This window comes from Parasteatoda tepidariorum, chromosome 8 (assembly GCF_043381705.1).
Source record: "Parasteatoda tepidariorum isolate YZ-2023 chromosome 8, CAS_Ptep_4.0, whole genome shotgun sequence".
Classification (NCBI taxonomy): domain Eukaryota; kingdom Metazoa; phylum Arthropoda; class Arachnida; order Araneae; family Theridiidae; genus Parasteatoda; species Parasteatoda tepidariorum.
The window spans coordinates 49,983,103-49,989,102 of NC_092211.1; the positions used below are offsets into that span (position 1 = coordinate 49,983,103).

The window sequence follows — 6,000 nt, forward strand, 5'->3', positions numbered from 1 at the left end:
GAGATTTCTATTTTTCAATGTATTCTTCTGGAAAATATTGTGCGAGATTCACCTCAAATCAAATATTGACAGATTCTCTGATATCTTTAATTTCGATTGCGGCTAACAATAGTCAATTGAGACGCCCACCTATGAGCCAACCATTCTTTATTGTTCATACATTTTTGTTGTAGTCAGGAAATATCAAATTAGCTTGTTCGCCACTTCTTTATTGTTTTGTTTTGATATCGTGTTCCAAAAATATCTATCATTTCATTGGATATTTTCAGACCACGAACCCTTTCATTGAAATTTAACTACGAATATACCTAAGTATACACTAGATGATACAATTGTTATTTATGAATTTAATACGTGGCTTCAGGAAAAGTGTCATTAATGGCTTTTAAAGCTCTTTTGAGTGCTATGATTTGGAAAATTAAAGATCGGGTTTAATCGGAAGGGGGTCAAGTGACTATAAAATATCGGATGAAATAAATAATTTAATATAGGGTCATATAGTATAGGCCGATAGGGTAATTTAATATAGGCCGATATCATCTTAATAGTTAAAATATTCGTAAAATCTAACAATTTTATAAAGAGCCAATATCGAAAATATATCGGCCCTTTTTATTCTTACTAAGTCAAGATTCATAAATATTGGTCCAATTAGGGGCCCAAGTCTTTTTGCTGCTAAAGATGTTTTAAAATCTTTTGGACAAATTAATTTTACCGTCTAAATTATTTTTTTAACAAAATTTAAGGTATTGTTTCTAAATAAACCTTCAAATGTAAAGAAAATGTGATAAGATAAAATGCAAAATTAATTGTATATTACATGTTAAAAATGGTTTTTAGAAGGTTGGTTGTTGGTTGGATTTTATTGGCGCAAGAGCCAGAAATGGCTATACTGCGCCAGGCACTAGGTTAAAATTTGGTCACAAGGTTAAACTAAGGTGTTATTTTTTAAAGCAGAGTAAATTGATCCTGAGTTATTCATACCTATCTTATTGTTTGCAATACAACAATATTTCTTGATCAACGATTGCCCGATTTTATTAACGATGTAAACGTCGACCCCCTCCCCCTAGATTTTTCAAAAATTTTATTTGAAAAGTTGATTTACAGTACCGAATATAAGATATTTTTGATTTCCATATGGGGTTTTGGCAAAAAACAAAAGAAGAAATAAATGCTTTGATATAAATTTTAAGACACTTCAATAAGCTAAGATTATTAGCTTAGCATTATATACAAGTACAGATTATGGTGGTTTTATTTAATGCAGTTTATATGTGTTCCATTCTGTTTGCCAGTTAGAATTTAATGAATTTATTACTTCGGTTTGAGCATCATGTCTTTAAACTGGCTTGTTAGAAAGATTGTGAGAGGAATTCGATTCTGAATCGGCAATCGATGAAGGGAAAGAAGAATAAAAAAACACGAATTTAGAAACAGAAACCTTGTTTGGCAGCATTAAAAATAACGATATTTTTCATTACATTTAAAAAGGCAAATTAAAATCCCATTGAATATCAAAATGTATTAAGCTATTACGGGCAAAACTTATGAAACAGAATCAATATATTAATCAAAAATAACTTTCTAGTTCGCATTGAAGAATACGTTTATATTAAAAGGAAAGCAATATTTCCAAGAGTCGGACTTTTTTTTTAAAAAAAAAGAAAGAAATACTCCTTTCAGATGTTTGAGTTTTTATTCTAAAATGCATCAAAATATTCCAAAAGTTCCGTATTCAATTTGAATTCTCTGCGTGGTAAGGATCACAAGTATGACGATTCGTATCAGGCGTTAAAAGATTTTTCAGCATGCGCGATTTTTATTCGAAGAAAAATTTGAAATATGTGCTGGGAAGACGGTTAAGTAAGAGCGTTTTGACTCCATAATACCGTATATTTGCAACAGTCAGCATAAATACAGATATATCTATAAAGTAAAGTGTTACATTCCATATCAGGGACCTCATGTTAAATTGAATAGGATTTTTTTTTTTTTTGGAACACCACCTTTATTATATATTATTAAATTCCTTTGCGAAAAGGAATCCATTATATCAGTGGCTCCGCGTAAGATTAGTCAATATCTCAAAATGTTAAAATTATTATTTATTTTAAGAAAAAAACCATATCGCAGTATATTAAGAAAACCATATTAGCGCTAGAGTCAGTTGTGGCTCCATCGCCTCTACAGTTTGTTTTCAAAATATTATTTATGTTATGAGTAAAGAGTATTTAAACCTATGTCCCTCAGGTTCAGAAAATGCGACAATGCGGATTATTTCCAATTAATAAAATCAATGATGATTTGATTGATGTAAATTTTTCGCTCCAGTCATGTCTGAGCTATACCACGCCTAAAACTAAGTTAAAATCTTAGTAACATAAACTAAGGTATTTTCTTTGAGTTTTTACTATTGTTGCAGTAAATCGAAATATGTTTAATTATTGGTAATTCGTTACAATTGGGTTCAAGTTTGAAATAATTGCTTTTATATTATTTGTACCTGATGTTTGTGCACGGACAGAGCATTACTATGTATTCCTTGAAAGCTTACTTTTGTTACTATTTCCAAAGTTAAATACTTCTATCGCTGGTAACACTATACTAAATCGAATAAAAAAATTTAATGAAGAACGGGGAAAAAAACATTTTCAAAATTTGATCAATCGTCGTCAAAATCAATCCGCATCTTGTTTAAATTCACAGAAATACCTTATTTTTCGAATAAATCAAAAGACAGTCGCTTTAATCACTAGTAGTAAAAGAAAACTATTTGACGCCATGGTGTATACTGTTACAAATTCGTTTCACATTGAACCATAATATCATTAAAATTTGATGCAACTTTAATACGGTGGCAAATTTAACTACATTATCCTTAAAGTTCCAGCAACTTAGCACGATATTAAGGTTCAATGTACCAATATTATTATTCAAAGTTGAACTGATATTTTCTCAGTTTTTACAGAGTATAAATGTAATGAGAGAAAATCTCTAACATAATAAAATTTGTAAAGTTAGTTCAATGAGGTTTAAAACTACGAACATTTCATACAGAGGAAAACTGTGTTGTGTATATATGGAAGAAACTTTTGAAAATAATTAGAAGGAATTGTTCTCAAAATGGTAAACTCTGTGCCTAATGTGTTAATGGGATTTGTTCCGAATATTACTATTTAAAGCGTCTAATATTGGTAAAGCAGTAAGCGTATCAAACAATGACGCTTAACGTTTTATAAAGAAAGGCATAATTAGGCTTTAGAATTTTGTAAAAATATTTTATTTCGTATGAGTTCAATTTAATTATTTTGTAAAACGCGAGTTTTATAGAGCGCAGTTCAAGTTTTCAATAAATGTAATAATAAATTTTCAAAAAGAGGTTGTATCATAACTAAGGCCCGGATTTTGATGACATTTGCATTTTTTGCATTTTTGGACATTTTTTGTCTTTTAGAGCATTTTTTTAGATTTATAGGGCATTTTTCTTTAAATTTTGGGGCGTATTTTGCATTTTAATGCATTTTTTAAAGTTTTTTGTTAATTTTTTCCAATTTTTATTATTTTTTATCAATTTTCATTATTACACTGGCTTCCAAACAATGAAGAAAATCTATAGGATATTAACAGGTGAAGCAAAATCTTTTCAAATTGAAGAAGAATTGTCAGTAAGTGAGACCGTCTTTTTCAAGTACGCACCTATAACATCAGTAGACGTTGAAAGAAGCTTCTGCAGGAATGAAAATTTACTTTCAGACAAGAGACGCTCGTTTACATTTCAAATTATCAAAAAACATTTAATAATCCAATGTAATTCTGATATTTAGTAATATTATGAGATGGAAGTTGTTATATCCATTAAAGTTTCTATACAAAATAAAAATATTTTGGTGTCAATATATTTTCCTTTTTTTGTTATTTTAGGATATAAAACATATTTTTCAAACTTTAATGAACGTAGAACAAGTATTGCATTGCTTTATATTTTTTAAATGACTCATAATAATTTTAAAGAGCAAAACATTTTTTTAATTCAATATTTTTACTTTATTTAAGGCATTTTTTGCGCAATTTTTGAATTTTTAAGGGCATTTTTTGCACTTTTTAAGGGCATTAGTTGAGACTTTTTAGGTCATCAAAATCCGGGCTCTAATCATAACTAAGGTTAGAGCTAAAGACATTTTTTCATGTTACACTAATACTAAATTATTCTTTTTGCAGGATGTATATTTTGTGACAGCCTACTGATGTGCGAGGTACAATGAAAGCCAGGACTCCAACTTCCACTACAAATCACATCTATTTATGCCATTTTATGTCCATTTGATTTATTTTGTTATTTCAAGAACTATCTTTTATTTTATTTCAATACAATGGTGCGAGAGTTAACAAGTATAATGATAACCCCAAATAAATTAGAGAACTACCCTATGACTATTTCAGTACTTGTAAAAATACATTTTATTTCTGTATTTTTAACATATGTAAACTTATGAATGTGTACGTGTGCATATTATGTGTTCTGTATGAGCTTCTTGTTGCATTTTTGTTACACGCTGTACAGATGTATTATTGCTGTTATATTATCAACTACTTATAAAATTTAGTTGCTAATTGTGACACTCATAACGTCGAAATGGTAGACAAAAATAAATTTGTTTCATTTTCCCTTGATTCCATACGAATTCAGAAGAAACCAAGAATTTAAATATTCATCATAATTTTTATTGCTGTTATGTTATGAATTTCGTAAATTAAGTTGCTAAATGTGACACTCCTAAACTCTAAATGGTAGACACCAATTTATTTATTTCTCCCGCCCTCTTTAATTCCATACTAGTTCGAAAGAAATGCATTTTTTATGTTTTTCCTGCTTCATAGTTAACACCAATAAAACTTAGTTGCTACGTGTAACGCTAATAACGTCACAAATATAAGTTTAATTTTTTTTCTTGTTCCTTACGAATTCTCAAGACATCAGATTTTTAAATGTTCTTCTACTATTGTTGTTTTAATGTTGTTATATTATGATTTACATATAAAATTTAGTTGCCAATGTGACACTCATAATGTCAGAAATGGTAGATACAAATAAATTTGTTTCATTTTTCCTTGATTTCATACGAATGTAAAAAAAAAAAAATTCAAAGCAATCGTTTCATCTTTACGTCAGTTTAAGAATATAAGTGTAATAATAAAAAATTAACCACAAAAAAACTTTATTTAAAATTTAAAAAAATTTTTTTTAAAAAAAAAGGCATTTTTAAAAAAGGGCTAATTCATGAAGAAGTCATAATTTTGAATTCATACTCAGAGTTTGAGTTTTATGCGAATTCAAAAGAAATCTAAATATAAAAATCCTTTGATTTTAGTTGTACTTGTATGTAGAATACAGTGAGCAGTGTTTCGACAAAATTTAACTGAAAACTATTCAGATAATTTGAAATTATTAGCACATACAACTTTGAAACAATGTTGGGACACAATTACATTTGAAGAATTTAAACCACTATAGAGTAAATTGACTTAGATTTTTTTTTAAAAATTAGTTTAAGAAAATCAATCAAGTTTCAAATATTATTTTCATTTTTATTTTGATTATAGTACACTTGCCAATATTAAAATTCATGGTAAGATTATTAAACAACATTTGTTATGCATTGAAGAGATTTACAACCACTTTACTTAACTATTATATCTCAACCTTTGAAAAAAAAAGTTCACTTAAGCATTATCCAGAACAATCCACAGGGCAGAACGACCTCAGACGAATTTTTCACAATTATTCAAATAACAAAGAAATTTCAAGAGAAATGCGTTTTACTTTTGTTTACTTTACATTGTTTATTAAAGTAATTTTTTATGAACGAATAGTCTTCTAACGTTCAAGAAAAAAATCCTTTATAAAAAAAAAAGCCCAAGTACAGTATGGTATTGTACCTTAGCTAACACTGATTTGGAAATCTTTTTTCCAAAACTAGTTAGTTGATTGTATTCGGC

General features: G+C 28.3%; 1 protein-coding gene across 1 annotated transcript in view; it reads left to right on the forward strand.

The window, feature by feature from the left end:
• Positions 1 to 5,116, forward strand: part of LOC107455101 (uncharacterized) — a 123,532-nt gene extending 118,416 nt beyond the window's left edge. The window contains exon 4 of the mRNA XM_071183988.1: positions 4,222 to 5,116. The gene's annotated coding sequence lies outside the window, so the exon portion shown is untranslated. The remainder of the gene's footprint in view (positions 1 to 4,221) is intronic.
• Positions 5,117 to 6,000: the final 884 nt, after the last annotated feature.